General features: G+C 32.9%; 2 long non-coding RNA genes across 2 annotated transcripts; both read right to left on the reverse strand.

The window, feature by feature from the left end:
• Positions 1-9,125: 9,125 nt before the first annotated feature.
• LOC131032363 (uncharacterized) lies at positions 9,126-10,619 on the reverse strand. The gene is made up of 3 exons (XR_009103432.2): positions 10,351-10,619; positions 9,340-9,863; positions 9,126-9,195 (listed from the first exon to the last, which is right to left on the reverse strand). It is a non-coding gene; the product is annotated as an uncharacterized LOC131032363 (long non-coding RNA).
• A 5,231-nt stretch (positions 10,620-15,850) lies between these two features.
• Positions 15,851-17,497, reverse strand: LOC131032383 (uncharacterized). Its single transcript, XR_009103435.2, has 3 exons — positions 17,296-17,497; positions 16,387-16,922; positions 15,851-16,225 (listed from the first exon to the last, which is right to left on the reverse strand). It is a non-coding gene; the product is annotated as an uncharacterized LOC131032383 (long non-coding RNA).
• Positions 17,498-18,425: the final 928 nt, after the last annotated feature.

Genomic DNA, 18,425 nt, shown 5'->3' on the forward strand with positions numbered 1-18,425 from the left:
GGAATCCATCTTGGCGTACCAAGCCCTGGGGGCCTTCTTAAGGCCATAGAGAGATTTCCTTAGTCTTCAAACCAAGGAAGAATCTTGGATGAAACCCTGTGGCTGCTCCATATAAATCTCGTCATCAAGATCCCCATGAAGAAAAGAACTCTTCACATTCATCTGATGTACAACCCAACCATGAGTTGCGGCAATAGAAAGTGTCAAATGAATGGAGTTCATCTTGGCTATGGGTACAAAGGTCTTAGTATAGTCAACACTTGGAACCTGAGAGAAACCTTTTGCAACAAGACGAGCCTTATAATTATCCATACTATCATCTGCTGCAAACTTGGTCTGATAGATCCACTTACATCAAACCATCTTTCTCCCCTTGGGGAGAGGGACTAACTCCCATGTGTTGTTCCTCATCAAGGAACTATACTCTTCCTCTATAGCTTAGTCCCACTCAGGAACCCCTGATGCTTCCCAAAATGTCAGTGGATCGGAAGCGGTAGCAATGAATGCATGTGGAAGGTCCTGATGATATGATCAACTCCTCCGTGTATCTAAAGGATCCCCAACAAGAGAACCCGCTGACTCAAGTGTCTATCGAGCCCAATGAGGTCAAGGTGGAGGTGAAGAACGAGGCTCCTCAACTGCAAGTGGACCCGACAGAGGTGTAACCCTAAGAGTCAAAGTTGAAGGAGTCTCATCATCTAAATCACTAGCATCACTATCCACAATGGAGGAAGGTAGAGGAGGTAAAGAGGCTAAGCTAGGAGAGGTTTCCTCAAAATGAACACTCCTCTCAATAAACACCTCATGTGTCTCATGATCCATCAACTGATATGCCTTAAGGCCCTTAGGATATCCAACAACAATGAAAGTCCTACTTTGAGGTTCCAATGCCTTACGTTTTTGCGGAGGTATGCGAGCCCATGCTAGACACCCAAAGACTCTGAAATGTCTCACAATTGGTTTCCTACCAGCTCAAGCCTCAAAAGGAGTAATACCTTGCAAAGATTTGTGAGGAACCCAATTTTGGATGTGTGTGGCACAACTGATAGCCTCTGCCTAAAAGGCAGGATCAAGAAAATGTGCATGTATCATACAACTAGCCATTTCTTTGAGAGTTCTATTCTTGCAGTCTACAACTCTGTTTTGTTATGGAGTGTATGCAATAGAATGCTGAAGATCAATCCCCTCAAATGTACACAAATCCTCAAGTCTTTTGTTCACATATTCCCTTCCATTGTCTGTACAAAGAATCTTGACCACTTTCCCAGATTGCTTCTCCACACAAGTCTTGAAGTCCTGAAAACTGTCAAATACTTCACTCTTATGAATAAGAAAGTAGACCCAAGTGAAGTGGGAGTAGTCATCAATGAAGGTGAGGACATAGCAGGCCTTACTAAATGAAGGTGATGGAAATTGACTTGCTACATCGTTGTGAACAAGTTGAAGAACTTCCAAAGCTCTCCAAGCTTTCCCCTTATCAAACTTCTCCTTGGGCTGCTTGCCCATGGAACAACCTGAACATACACCCTCTGAAAAACTGATTCAAGGTAGACCTATGACCATGTCTTTAGTGTTGATCTGCTGAAGATAGTAGGTGTTGAGGTGACCAAACCGCTCATGCCATAGCTTACTTTCTGAATTTGAATGAGTAAGCAAGGCCCTAGAAGGAGAACTTGGCACAAAGTGGGAGAATGAATAAAGCCTTGAGTTGTCATTGACTTGTCCCACTGCTACCAAGGCATCATTATCAAGTTCCTTTACCACTACTGAATTAGGTGTAAACTCAACCATTTTCCCATTCCCATAGTGAGTGATTTGGTAGATAGAGAGAAGATTAGTAGACAAGTTAGGAACATAGAGAACATTCTCAAATGTTCCATCATCCATGTCAATTGAACCTTTCCCTTCAGCCTCTACTTGCGTATCATCACCTATGTAAATGTGAGGTACCTTTGATGGATCCAATGAAGAAAACTGCTCCTTTGTAGAACCCATGTGTTAAGAGGTACCCAAGTAAAATATCCACTACTGTGAAGAACCTGTTTTAGCCACAAATGCTTGCCCTTTTCCCTTAGACTGTGAGGAAGAGGAAGGAGATGAATCCTTCTTGTTGTAGGGAGAAGGCAAATTGATGTTGTTCTTCTTAAGAAGATTTGTCAACTCATCAACTTTCTTGGTGTGGCAATATCGATGCTCATCATGACCATACTTCTTGCAATAAGCACAAGTTGGTTTATCCTTCTTAGGTGTACTCCCCATCTTGGAAAAGGATGAAAAATCGCCTTGTGATGGAGAGGATGATTGTCCTTTTTCCTATTGTGGCTTTGACTTAGTTTGCTTCTTATTCTTGTGGAATCTTTGCCTTCACTTCCTTGACTCCCTTGATTAGCCACCAAAGACTTAGACTTTGAAGACTTGAGAAGCCCCATGTTCAACAACTTAGATTGTTCCAACATCAACATTTATGTGAAAGCATCAAATGAAGGCATACTGTAGGAACTCCCCACTATCAAACGATGAGTTTGGAAGCTAGAAACAAATGTTGCATATTCAGGTGCAAGCTTGTCCAACAAGTTGAATATCAACTGAGCATCCATTTTGTCCATTCCACAATCCTTAAGCTTTTCTCTTAGCTCATTTTCTTTGGTGACATAATCTTGGATTGTATCAAAACTCTTGGGATACAAGTTGGTGAGCTCATTGTCAATCTTGTAACCTCTGATTTCATCAACTTGACCATACAATTTCTAAAACATTTCTCAAGCCTCTTTGATTGTAGAACACTTCTCAATGTGAAAAATGAGGTCATTTGATACATACTTACGCAAAGTTTCAAGAGCCATGCAATTCTTAGTAAGCCATTCTAATTGAGAATTAGGATCAGCCTTAGGATTAGGTGGTGTTGTTATTGTTCCATCTATGTAATGCATGAGTCATTTTTCCATTAATTTGCTCCATGTTTTAATTTTCCAAGATGCATTCTTATGTGGAATTAAAGCTGGAAATTTATGAGGACTCATAGCAACAAAAATGAAAGATCATAAGGAAAGAGAGACACAATCACACAAGACACCCCCCCCCTCCAAATTAACTCAATCAAAGAACCCCCCCCCCCCCCCCCGCCCAAAAAAAAAAAAAAGATGATTTGGCACTTTATGCTTAGTGCGTGTACAATGGGCCACTTGCAAAAAATGGCCAATTGGACTTCTGATTTCAACTTTACAACTTCCTCAATGAGGCCAAAAGAGACTCAAACTGATAATGCAAGAGATCTAAACCAAGATCCAAGCAAATTACAAGTACCAAGTAGGCCAAAAAAGACCAATATCTAAAAGTACAATATCCACTCAAAATATTTGCAAAATGATCATATATTATGAAAGTAGATGAAAAATTATGCACTTTCAAAAAAACGGCATTTGAAAAGGAGGTCGTATGAGCCCAAACGAAGCCTTTGAACTTGCGGAATAGAGGATTGGACAAGTACAGCTGAGAGAATCCAAAAATTCTAAAAAACCTGTGCACCAAAATCAAAAAATAGCCACACCACTATGGAGAGCATTAAAAATTAGCCCAAATAAAAAAAATTGCACCCAAAAAGGAGCAAAATTGAACAAGTTATGAGCCTCCAAAGTTGACCCAAAAAACCAAATTGCTCAACGAAGAGGGGTCTAAAATTTTCAAAAAGATCTCAACATCAACAAAGAACTATGTTAAATTTGATGGCCGTATGGCCATCAAAATATACATTTTTAAATTTTTTTTCGAAAAATTTGTACCGTACCACCCAAATTGGCCAAAAATTTTCTCCACACCCAAAATCCGACTTTCGCCAAAATAAGTCGATTTTATACTCAATTTTTATGGAAATGGCCTTCCGGACACAATGGTGAGTTCAAAAACGCTCTAGGATGCCTCCAAAACACGCAGTACCTCAGATCAAAAAATTGAAGCCTTCCAAGATTTCTCCCAAAACCAATCAATGAAGCCCCAATAGCTCTGATACCATGTGATATTTTGCCAAGATCAAGGGAACAGTAAAAATCATAAAGAGAGACAATAGAATGACAAGAACAAATTGTATTCTCATCAATATACAAATGATCAACTGGATTAACCAATACAATGAATATGGGCCTGCTTATATAGGCAAGGCCATATGGATATGTGAGCACACAATCATGACATGTGGCTCAATGAGAAATAAGGGTAGGTAAGAAAAGTAGGGGTAGGTAGTAGAAATAATATAATATTCCACAAGAGGTGGAGGACCCACCGAATGTGGAGTGTAACAACAAGATAAGACCACAAAAGGTGGAATTTCTCCTACAAGCTATATCCCTATGTGCACACTTCCTAAGTGTCTCATATCCAAACTATGATGAGATGAATTATCCTAAGTTAACTTAAGTAAAATGTAATAATATCCATGATGAATAATTATTCACACCAACAAAATTGAAAGACTGGTCTTTAGAATATAAAGACACGGGATAGATTTATAAGATGAGGAATGTTAATATTTTCATTTAGATGAAGGGATCATTTTAAATTTAGGATAGATGGGAGGTGTAACAAAATATTGAGGTTGATATCCAAGGCCATGAAAACTTGGATTTACTTTGATATAAAAGGGTTCTAGTATCCCTTGTTCATGGAGGTCTAACCCTTTACCTTGATAGTGCATGTTTTGAAAACCCATTTTACCAATGAGATGCTTATTATTTTGGAAAAAGTTACAAATACATTGAAGAGGATATGAAATGGAAAACTGTATTTTCATTAAGTAAACCAACTTGGGTGAACGTGAAAGAACCCACTTTATATATGGGTGGTTCATGTATAACTTGGATAGGGGTGTTAGGAATTTGTGGAGGATTAAGATCATGGGGAAAATAGAAGGAATGTTGGGATATCAAGGGCATAAAATATTTTAGATGGAGTACATGGTGGTTTTTATCTAACCTTTTTTTTCTCATGGACATGATATTGATTTAGGATATGGTACATATGGGCATGCTTTGGATAAAGTTCTTGGGATGTATAAATATGTGTGTATGGTTTGATGAGGGAGGATTGTTGAGTAGGTTCCTCTAATTAGGTAGATAGAGCGATAAGCAATGAGATTGTATGCACATGACATGTGAAGATTGCATCACTTTTCTTGGGTTTGGGAGGTTAGGATCCTTTACGAATAGTCCTTGGAGGGAATCATGTAATCCATGGGATGAAGTGGATTTGTAATATTTGGATGATGTATATTCTAAGGATGTAGGTGGAATTTGAGAGGGACTTTGGATAGTGGTTTGGTTTACCTTGTCAAAAAAGGAAGAAGGATGGATAAGAGGAGGTCAATTAGGATTGGATAGAGATAGAGAGGATGAAATTTTATCACCAAGGCATAGGAATTAATTTTTAAGCATGACATATTTTTCATTGTTAAAGTAATAAGCAAGGATGAAATTAGAATTGATGGATGAGGATGATGTTGATGGGGTTGGAGGTGAACTTTGGATGGTTGTTTGGTTTCTCTTTTAAAAGGAAGATGAAGGAGAAGTAATAAAATATGTATTGGGATTGAATATTTTTTGAGGTGGCATGGGTAAAAATATGGCAGTGATTATGTGGTTATGCAATTTACTTGGTAAGTTCAAGTTGGGATGAGATATATGAGTATGTGAAGGTTGGAAAAATTTGAGTATGTATAATATGGATTGGTATGATCGATAGGTTGGATGGATTGGAGATATTTTTTTTGTAATGGGGTTTCATATAGATGCTTTAAATTCCATAGTCATTTTGTCAAACCAACTCATGATCTTTGAATGTGGATTTTGTATGTGTGACTAAGGTATGTTTAAGGTTGATGGATAATATGGATGATGACAAAGGTTGTTATATTCTTGTGATGTGAGATAATTTGGACCCTAGGTGTTTGATGGGAATGTGAATAAGGATGAATTGAATTTTGAATTTGAAAGATTTAAGATTTCTAGACTAAGTATTTGGTTTGATGATATTGTGGAAGACTGAGATGATGAACACAAGACCAAAGTTGAACTAAGTGAATCTAGATTCTTGATTATGAGGGAATGTTTAGGGATTTTGTATCCTTTCTTACTTAGGATAGAAAAGTTACTAATCAAGATTAGATAGGGATTTTGGAGAATAAATTAGGGTTTCCAAAGTCTTAATTTAATTTATCCAAAATTGATAAAGGATACCTTAATTCACAACTTAATTTAGGTAATTTCTTAAGCAATATATAAGCTAGAGACAAAAGGACTAAGGACCTATATTTGGCTTCCAATATATTTTATTTTGTGTAGGATATGATTTATGGATTTCAAATCAATTGATCAAAGGATTATAGTTGGTAGAAAAAGATGTCTTGTGTCTAGTATAAAGTCCAAAATAAGATTATGATTATGGATGAAGAGTAGTTGGACATTCTTTTAGGAACAATTTGGAGATCTAAATTGTATAGTTAACAGATGACTAGGATGATTGAAGTGGAAAGGTCTAAGTGATGGATAGAGATGACAAAGGGTCAAAAAAATTTAATAATGGGAGCTCGGTTGGATGGTTGGGAAATGTTTTTTTTTAATCTAAAGTTAAAAAACACATAGTATAATGGAAGCTTGGTTGGATGGTTGGGAAATGTTTTTTTTTTTTTTAATATAAAGTTGGATGACTGGTGTTTATGTTCTTTGCATGTCCTTATGTGTAAAACTAGTATAATCTATTCAACATTGTCACCTTAAAAAGTCTATACAACCAATGTGTATTTTTTTGCTAAAATATCTTTACAAAACCAACATAATTAGACTATAGTTTATAGCCTTTATCAAATCCTATGGTTCTTGTGTTGTTTATTGCAACACTTGTGCTTTGTCTTGTGTAGGCGGTGATTTAGCCTTTCAACACTTACATTCAAAATATTGGAACTTGTAATTTATCTTGTAGTGTCTATGCAGTCTCTATAAGCACTTGTTTTTTAGCATTTCAATGCTTGCATTCAAAATATTGGTTCATACACCTTATCTTATAACACCTATGTGTTTTTCCAAAAATGACCAATCAAGTGTATTGATAAAAAAATGAGCCTATGTTTGTGTGTACTTATTTACTTTGAAATACATGATAATTTAGGATCACAAGCACCTCAAATTTGTGCTAAAATATAGTATTATTTAATTTTCATACCCATGTCTATTTCCTTTTTTGTCCCTCATTTTGTTGGAATGCCTTAATAATGAAATGATCTTATGCAAATTCAAGTTCATCCCCTAATCTTTTATCCATCCCACTTACAAATTCTTTCACACATTTGACCTTACACTTGTCATATCCATACTTGTTCCTATGCATTCACTATTTAATCACACATGTCCACACAAACCCCCTCTACATTTATCCTACCACCCTATAATTGTTCCTCTACATTCACTAGTTATTCCACATATGTCCATACACACTCCCATACATTTATCCTACCACCCTAAAATTTGTAATTCCTTATTCCAAGTCAATCTAATGCCATGTGGAATTGACAGACCATAATTTTATTTTTTATTTTTTTCTCTCATATATTCAACTAGTTGTTATATGATAACTTGGTACATGTTTGCATGATTAATTGCTATGTAATATTGATTAAAGAAATTTAAAGAGCATTAATTCAAACCCACTTCTTATTTCAAAATCCTATTTATTGAAGACAATAATCCTTCTTGGAATTCTTTGTTATGATGTACTAAAAGGAATCCTAATCTATTTTAACATCAATTAGGAGGCCTACATACCTAATTTTTTCTTTTGTATTTGTCTAAGTTCATCTAAGGTCATACAGTCGATTTAACTAGGTGTTGACTAAGGATAACTTTAGCAACTTCCCTAAGGTACTTTTTAATACTATCAATCCTTGCATATCCCTAAATACATTTGATTGAGGTGAAAAGGGTTGATGAATCATACAACCATCCAATTCAAATCTACATACATAGATCAAATTTATGCAAAAGTTGGATCTAAAAAACTTAATCAAACTTTTAGCATATAAGTTCAATCCATTAATTGCTAAAAAATCATTCTTCTCCTAGTATATTTAAGAAGTTGCAATTATGAATTACAAACCAAAAATTATGATTTAAATAAAAAACAACTATATATTAACCATTGAAATTAAATAAATATATTCACTTCTCTTATTTTTAATTTTTAGATTTTAGATTTTAAATTTCAAATTCCAATTACATAAACTATCACAACTCTAAATTAAATCAATTAATTATCTTATCCATTAAAATCATTTATTTCTTTAGGACAACAGTATATAAGTAAAAAAGAGCCAAAATATTTGAAGTACAAAATGTGAACCTAAAGACTTAAAGTAGAACTATAGAATGTAGAGTTTGCTTTATTTAAATGCAATCAAGCATCGGCAACTTTCTTTTTAACTTGCTTAGTCAATGTTAGAAAAAATCTAAGCATCATGTTTGCAAACTTTGTAGGTGCAGGGCTGCCAAGCAAGTGTTAGATAGTTTTAATTTTGTTTTTTGTTTTTAAAGAAAGACTATAAGCAAAGTGGATGATAGTCATATGATTAGTCCACATGTTTGGCCTATCCCATGAATATGAACTGATTATCCATAGCTAAATAATAAAAGGTCATCCACTAGTGTATTAAAGCTTGTTATGATTTTATGCCCTTAGCTGAGTTATCAAGCTACATAGCATTTATTCACATAGTGATAGTGAAAGAGAAATCTTTCACCTTAATTCTTCTTTACACTCAACAAAAATCATCTCTTCTTTACATTCAAGAAAATTCAAAAATCTACTAAATAAAATGAAAATTCATCATCCATTTGCTTTAACTGTGAAAAAAATCATATTTGACATCGACGGCTTGCAACGTTACTAAATTTTATATATTACATAGTTGCTTAATCTTTTGCCAACATTTGCGTAGTGCATCTCCCAAGAAATCTGTCTAAAGCTGTCAAATTTTACATTATATTACTTCTCCTTGCCCATTTATTCCACTATTCAGAGATCACGCCTATCCATATTATACCTCCAATATTAGTTTTTTTATGTGAGAAATTATAATATTGATAGAATGAAGCTCCAACAATCTTGTGAATCCTTAATTTCTTCACCTGAAAACGATTACAAATTTGCTGGAATACTCTGCATCACAACAAATTACAGCAATTTGAATGAACTAGATTAAAATAAGTCATAAAATTTGCTTACAAGAATTAGAAGAATCAAAATTTGATTAAGTAACCTGCAAAAAGTGAAAAATGGAAGTCTGAATTGAAGAATTTCTACCAGAGGATAATTTCTTCAGAAATAATAAAGGCTCAGAACATTTTGTGAAGCAGAAGGTTTTTCTGGAGGGCTGAAACAGGAACCAGGCCATGAATTCATCTTCTGTCTGCTTTTATTTGCCAGAGGAACCTCATAATGGCAGCGTTTCACAAAGGATTTCGTATTTCTCATCAACTTCCTAACCGAATCCTTCAAAAGCTCTTCAAAGCATTCTTCGTTTAGCCTGCGGACTGATCTTCTGAGCTTGTCTTTGAAGCTTTCTTCAATGGAGAACTTATAGCTCCGAAGAAAAGCTTGTCTGGCTAAATAATTACGGCTTCCTCTGAACCTGTAAGATGCATAATAATCATTCTGTCCTTCGTTCGCAGCATGGAGAAGGCTTACAAAGTCTGGGCTCGAATCGGACCAGTTTATCAAAGGAACGTAGCTCAATTTAACCGTTTCGGCACACATAGTGTTAAAACAACACAGCAAAACCCTCAGATAAAAATGACTACTTCGCCGTCGCAGCAAAATTCCTTAACCTGCAACGAAAACATGTTAAAAAATTGAATACAGAGCTCAAAAATATTCAAAGTCGAAAATAATCATAAAAAAGCAAGGAAATCTCGTCATTTTAGTGTAATCTCCAAATTTGAAGGAAGCGAGTCTTGCAAGCCGAAATTTTGCCGTCAATTTTATTTTCCGAACTGTACTTCGACTAATGTTTCATCAATCATGAAAAAAACATGAACTTCATGAAAATCCAGCTTTCTTTAGCCGATACAAACCAAATTATAAACCTTTGCGAAGAAAGCAAGCATTTTAAATCGTTATTATCAGAAAATTTTCTGTCTGTGAAATTTAAAGCATTTGGAGTCATTATTGTCAGATAAATTTCTGTCTGTGTGAAATTTAAAGCATTTTGAGACAAACACAGAACACACATTTTATTTAACAAGATTATAAGCCATTTTTTAAACAATTTTAGGCAATTCAAAAAACGAAACATTAATTTACACTTTACCATACCGAGAATCGCCAAACCCTCGCTCAAGCAAAGATCATGAGCTTCTGGATCTGATTTAGGCCTGAACTGAAAACATTTTGGCCTGTATTTAGCCTACAGACTATCTGCACAATATTTTTTTCTCCGCCAATTGAGTGTAAACTGCAAAGACTAAAGGCCAGCGACTTTAAACTACTTTCCAACCGATAGGCGAACAGATTTTGACCTACTTGGAAATTTTTCAACTTTTGCCTTCAATTTCTCCGTTATTACTGTAGTCCTGCATTTTTACCCCTTTGGAAAAAGAGGTTAAAAACTATTCCCAACTTTACCAAATCCAACCGCTTTTAACTGTATATTAATTAGAACCTGTGGATTTTGTTGTAATTTTTAATTAATGAGCACACAATTAAAACTATTTTGTAATGGAGAATCAAAGATTTTGACCCAACCAAACCTCATGGACTTCATATTTTATAATTTTACTTAATTAATATTAATCATTTAAATTTTTGTATAAATAATATAGCTTTTTGATTTATATTATCAAAATAATATTATATAAAATAATTTAAAATATTTACAAGTTGTTATATAATGAATAGTAAATTTATATACTACCTGTTAATGAGTTGGTATGATGACAAGCGATGTCATTGTAATGATGGTAGAGGTTTGTGGGAATTTATTATCTTAAGTTGGGAATCCCTACATGTACAAGAAAATTATGAAGAATGTAGTTAGTTTCTCCTTTCAATAGGTATGTTGCCTTGCATTTCTTATGGCTTCTTGTCAATGGATCACAAGTCTAATGTTAAAAGGTGTGGCTAGAAGGAAGGATAAAAGCTATATGAGAAGAAAATTGTGGCGAATCCACCAAAACCAGGAAGCAAAAAGAATTTAGTGAAGAAATGATGGCTAGGTTTATTGTGTATGTGGATAAGGAAATTTTGAATCTCACCCTCAAGCAATGGGTGGTTAGGATTTGGATGGATCCCTAATTGTTGGCATCTATTCTACTATGCCAAAAATGGTGCTTGATCTTGGATATATGAAAGGGTGTTCAAATGTTGTTTTACATAGTTTGGACTCTCTCTTGTACCTTGTTGTTCTCCACAATGAATTATTCTTGTCTTCTCCACGATGACTTTAGGGATGTCATCAATCAAGTTGAGGTGTATTTTGATTGTATTATGGAGCATCTTCATGCTTCCAAGCATCATGAGCTTTTTCTATAGAGAGTTGTGAAGGAAACAGATAGAGCTTAGAAGGTGCTCGACTTCCAATGGAAGAAATCCTATCATTTTACATACTATTATAATAGTGATGTTTCATCTAGACTAATGAGGGATACCTTGCCTAGCTCTAATGTCCCTTATGAGAAATGTAAGCCCTATTATTGGGGTGGCATAGGGCATATGTATTTTCCCTTAGCCTCCTATTCAAAAAATTTGAGTTTATTTTTTGTTATGTCTTGTCTAATGGTTTGAGGCATTAATATTCTTATGTTAGATTTTTTTTAATTTTGGGGGTGTATTTGAGAATTTTAGACCTTACTATTAGATGCTTTGATAATGTTTCTAGGTATTTGATAGGTACCATTATTTTACGAAATATCTTGAAAACTAACTTATAATATCCATCTTGGAAATCCATGAATACATGCTATAAAAGTTGTGCCTTTTACTTTGTATTAGTGTGTACAAATTTTGGCATAAGGAGAAGCTAAGTCACATACCAATAGATAATTAACAAATTTAAATCAATAAAGACCTCTAAAAATTGCATTACACAAAAATAACCTCTAGACCATGACTATAACACTTTACAAGATGATGGCTAGGGTCGACAGTAGATTTCAGGCATTATAGTGGTGGTGAATAAATTTTTGATCACAAACTATGCAATAATCAATTTCTTTACATGGATCTATCTATTGGTCAGTAGGAGGCAAGTGTGTGAAATTGATACTTTACAAATCAATCACTACCTACTAAATGGTCAACTAGATTATTAATTCAAAGAATTATGAAAGGATGACCAAGGATGGCACATGTTTTTTGAACTACAAGAGGCAAGATGAATATTTTGAAGTAGGATATCAACCTAAAGATGTGACATGATAGTTAGAGGAACAAAAATAAAAAGGTAAATAACATAATACTAAAATTGTGACCCCTAATTCTAATAAGGCATATTGTTTTTTAGGTGCATGTAAAACTTGATTATACGTTTGATTTAGACCCTTAATTATTCCCTTTTTATTATTCCATTATATTGCTAGGTTTCATTATTTATCAAAGATATTTTTTCATGTTTATTATCATGGTATATTATCCATACATGCATACTTTTATATTTGAGCTTATAATAAAATAGGAACATGAGAGAACATAAGAGAAATCATAGCATCTGTGTCATCATCCAAATATAAATATCCAATCCCATCAAATCATCCAGCATAAACTAAATATCTCATGACATAAATGGTAAGAGTTCAATATATAGAAAAAGTCTAAATATATCAACTAGAATATTATTGCAAACAGACCTAAAATTGGGTGAGGTGCCCCACATAAACCCTTCCCCACCTCAATCCATCTACTATAACAAGTCATCAGGTGGCTCCTTAACCAATATCTCAATCCATATCTATCTTGCAATACATATTCATGTCTTGAAGTTGTCTAATCTCCTTATAGAGGTTCAAGATCTATAACTTTTTTCTCTTGAATGGTGGCTTGGGAACCATCTAATATTATGTCAAATAACAATTTTTTACATATCCATATATAGGAATTTTTTGATATGTCTCCCACTAAACTGTGTCGCTTTCAATCCCATCTCACTTTGTTGTTGGATTTTTTTCAATCTCTAATATAATAGTAAAATTGATAAGATTCAAGGCTTAGACTATTACAAAATGGAAAACTATCATTATATGCAAATATAAAATTAAGCTATCTTAATCTTGAAAATCCATAGAATATTCATCTTCTCTTTCATGCTTAAATCTTAATATATGCTTTATAAACTAACTTAGATGAACACATCAAAGATAGCAACAACAAGAATGACATAAAAATTGCAATATAAGAAGATCATCTCACAACACAAGATTTATGTGAAGACGTCTCTACAACACACTAGTGTCCAAGGCCAAGGCTTTACCAGGTTGATGGTAAGGTTTGTGTTTCATTATCTTTCAATTTCCATAATTAGAAATTTTTTATAATTTCAATTTCTCTTATTATTCACCAATTCCTATTTGTAATTTTAGCGTAGTTCCATTTTTCCTTCTTTATTTTTGATCTCCCCAGTGCACCAAAGCGCCAGTTAAGTGAGGTAGCATTGGGTTTATTTTCTCCTTGAGATCCCATCATATTGAGGGTAGAAAATCCCATCCTCTACACTTGTTTATGATAATATGTATATTTATTGACATGATTTCTTACTCTTGATTATTATTTGATTCTAGATATCACATTATGTGCTTGCATGTCCTAACAATGTTCTAAGAGACAAAATGGGGACACCATCATCTTCCATGCTCTATTGATTACATGTTAGTCTTACATATACAATTTATCAAGAAATCCAATATCATTGTGGTCTGATTACATCACTCGACTACTGTGTGATCAATTTCTTGGATTCCATAGTTATTCATCTCAATAAATACATTATTTTCCTTGTGATTCTATCTTCTCTCTTTTTATGGAAGAAGATTTCCTTTGTGATCCTAGTTGCTTGGGAGTATTGCTCCAACACACATTAGGGGCATATGCTTAAGTTAGTATCCTATGTACTTACATAATTGAGTTATATACTTAACACAATTATTATTTGGGATGCTTTACTACCCTGTTACATGATACATTTCTTATAGTTATTACTTTACATAATTTTCATGCTTACATGTTTAGCTTAATTTTGTATCAATATTTACTATACATGGATATTTGTAATTAATTATATACTTTGAAATAAATAATTATTCTAGGATTCACATTCACTTCAAAGTGGGAAGGATTCTAATTAAAGGTGAAATTAAATTTATATCTATTTTTTGGCCCATTTTGATGGAATTAATTATTACAATTACCCATCAAAAATGACACAATTTTGTTTAAAATTGGGTCCATTCTCCATGTAGTTGCTACGCTCATTTACACATTCAACTACACTTGACTCCACCTTTTCCATATCCACACATATTTCCACATCAGATTTTCATTATACCTATTATTATGTCCCCCATCATATGATTTCAATGTCTTGGGTCGATCTTGCAACCATAAATATGACTTCCAAGTCAAAAGTTAAAATTCAAAAATTATTTCCTTCCATGAGATGATTGTGTGTATGCTTTACTTGAAATTGGTATTTATGTCATTGTGTTTAAATACATTCAATGTGCATATTATCACCCTTCAACATCCAAGCATTTTTTTATCAATCATATCTATCATTCTAAGAACACATTAGTTGATGCACAATTAAATGAATCTAAATCTACATAATAATTCTAAAGAATTTTCACAAATAAATGTATTATTTTACTTGATCATTTCTACAACCATAAAGTCTAACCTATCAAGGGAATCAACCTCAGAGAGTAGCAATGTATTACTGGAATCATTAAGGGTGCATGTATAATTGAAAATATCATATCTATGGTCTATATGGTAGATTTGTGCTCACAAAATTGACCTAGATTTATAGATTTTAACCACAACAAAATTGACAAAATGTCATAATTTTAATATAGAATATAGACAAAGAAGAACCATTTTCAATCCCAAAATAAATAAAATTTTATGTCACATCATATTTAGAACCTAATATCATTATCCTTCACATTTTCCTAAACTAACATTTAATTATTCAGTGACCACTTCAAATAATTAATTTAACTTAATTTTACTACAACATTTTATTAAATTAAAAAAATATTTTGCTTTCGAATATAAAGTACTATTCAAAATAAAATGATAAAGCAATGGCTTATGGTGGGAGTGGGGAGTGTGATGTTCACTTATTTGAATTTTTTGTATTAGTGCTGTTAACCATCAGCATCTTTCAAACTTAGGGTGGGGTTGACATGTAAGTGTTTGATGCTTCTTCTTTTCAAAATATGAAATGTCAAAATTATAACCAAAGTGGGCCAGACTTATATGAGGGGCCCGCATAGTTGTTTTGTCCCGATCTGATTAAAAAAATTAATAAAGAATGTGATGCGAATATGAATTGATCATGCACAGTTAAAGCTAAATTATAAAGGTAGTCCACTTGTACACGAAATCCTGTAATAATTTTATGCCCTTAGCTGAGTTACTAAGATACATAGCATCTATTCACATGCTTCGATGATGTGGAGAAATCTTCCTCCTCAATTCTTCCATGCACACTACAAAAATTAATTCTTCTTTACACTTCAGAATTTAATCAATCCTAAATAAAATTAAAATCCATTCAAGTAGCTGTAGCCATTTGCTTCTATTTTATTCTTACACAAACAATAAAGAATATCATAACAGCTTACAACTTTATTAAATATTATATATCACAGAGTTGCTTATAATTTTGCCAGCATTTGCGTACTGCAAGTCATTTTCCGATAAATTGGTCTACAGCTTTCAAATTGCTTTCAAATTTAACATCTAATAGAAATTCCTATCCATCTATGAGGTAGATTTTCGTATTCTACCACGATAACATGATTTGGAATATTATAAAACGACAGCCTTCACAGATCAGACCTACCCTTACCATACTGCCAATAGGCCGAAGTTTTCTTACGTGAAGAAATTATAATATTGATTGAATGACGCTCTAACAATCGTGTGACACCTTTATTTCTTTAGCTGAAAAAGACTTCGAATTTTCCGGTAAACCCTGCATCACGACAAATTACAGAAATCTGAATGAACTAGATAAAAAAAAGTCGATAAATTTATATACAGTAATTAGAAGAATCAAAAATTTGATAAGTAATTTGCGCGGAAAACTAATTCAGCGGAAACTGAAAATGGAAGTCTAAAATGAAGAATTCATACCAGAACATCATTTCTTCAGAAATAATAACGGCTCAAATCATGCTGTGAAGCAGCAGATTCTTCGAAAGGGCTGAAACAGGAAACAGGCCATAATTTCCTCTTCTGTTTGCTTTTATTGGCCAGAAGAATGTCACAATGGCAGCGATTCACAAAGGATTTCGTGTTTCTAATCAACTTTCGGAGCGATTTCTTCAAAAGCTCTTCAAAGGATTCCTCGTTCAGCCTGCGGATTGATCTTCTGAGCTTGTCTTTGAAGCTTTCTTCGATACAGAATTTATAGCTCCGAAGAAAAGCTTGTCTGGCTAAATAATTCCGGGTTCCTCTGAACCTGTAAGCTGCATGATAATCATTATGCTCTTCGTTCGCAGTACGGAGAAGACTTACAAAGTCTGTACTCGAATCTGACAAATTTATTAAGGGCACGTAGCTCCAATTAACCGTATCGGCGCACATAGTGTTTAAACAACACAGCCAAACCCTGAGATAAAAATGATTACTTCGCCATTGCGCCAAAATTCTTAAATCTGCTGCGAAACCTGTTTAAAAGTAACAAATCGCGCCAAAAATTACTCCTAAGCTGGAGAAAATCAGAAAAAACACGGAAATTTCGTAATTTAAATGTAACTTGAGAAATTTAAGGAAGCGTCAGTCATGCAAGACGAAAATCTGCTATCAATTTCGTTTTGTCAACTGCAATTGACTAATGCTTGGTAGAAAACATCCGCAATCATGCAAAAACCATGAACACCATAAAAATCTGGCTTTCTCTAGCCAATTATAAGCTTTTGTGGAACAAACAAGCATTTTAAGACGAACTCTGAAAATGCACATTTTATTTATCCAGATTACAAGCCATTTTGAAAACGATCTTAGGAAATTCAACACAAAAACCATCAATTTAGACTTTACCTTACAGAGAATTCGCCAAATCCTCGCGATTATGAACTTCTCGATCTACTTTCAGCCTGAAATCTAAACATTTTCGCTTTTATTTAACTTACATGTTATCTTCAAAAAAAAATTCTCTGATTTGAGTGTAGATTCCAAAGCGTGCCAACGACTTGTACTGCTTTCCACAAGCTAGGCGAACAGATTTTGACCTACTTGAAATCTTCCAACTTTTGCTTTCAAACTTGTCCGTTATAAGTGTGGTCCTCATTTTTACCCCTTTGGAAAAAGAGGTGAAAGAATATTTATTACTTTATAATAAAATATTTGTTAAATTCTTTGGAAAATTTTGAAAATGGTTGTTTAAACTTTATTTTAAATATTATTTTAAGAATTGAAATATAAATTTAGATATAAAACATTTAGCGTTTCAATTACTTGATTTAGATATTTTAAATAAAATTTATTTTGAAATTTAAAGATTCACAAATGTACATTAAAATTTATAAACAATATGTAAAATTTGTTATAATTATTTTTTAATATTATTATTAAAATATTTTAATAAAATTACAATTATTTTAATTTAAATAATATTAATTATGTTTTTTCAATTAATATATTTTTAAATTTTAAAAATAATGTAATAATAATTTATATTGTGTTCTAATATTAGTATTATTAAATAAATATTTTTAACATTTCCAATTAATGTAATTTAAGGTTATTCATTCATTCATACATACATAAGAAAGGATTAGTGGTACATGTTTTTTATTTTAAGCAAAAAAAAAAAAAAAAATTAAGATATTAGATAAAAAATATTTTTATGATTCAGTTTTAGTAAATGGTCATCATTAAGTTTGATTTAAATATTTGTTTCTTATTGGATAGATATTTTCTTATTTCTATAAATAGGTTGTTTTTGGTCACTAGGTTTAAAATTGAATTTTATGTTAAGTTACATTTTAATTAAGATTGATTTCTTCTAAATATATTTGAAATATATTATAATTTTACTAAAAATGATATTAATAATCATTTTTAAATTTGATTCTTACTAAATATAATAAATATTGAATTTAGGCTAAAATTATGATAATCAAGATCAATTCCTAATAACAAAGTTAAAAAAAAAAATCAATCTTTAA

This window comes from Cryptomeria japonica, chromosome 8 (genome assembly GCF_030272615.1).
Source record: "Cryptomeria japonica chromosome 8, Sugi_1.0, whole genome shotgun sequence".
In the NCBI taxonomy this organism is placed as follows: domain Eukaryota; kingdom Viridiplantae; phylum Streptophyta; class Pinopsida; order Cupressales; family Cupressaceae; genus Cryptomeria; species Cryptomeria japonica.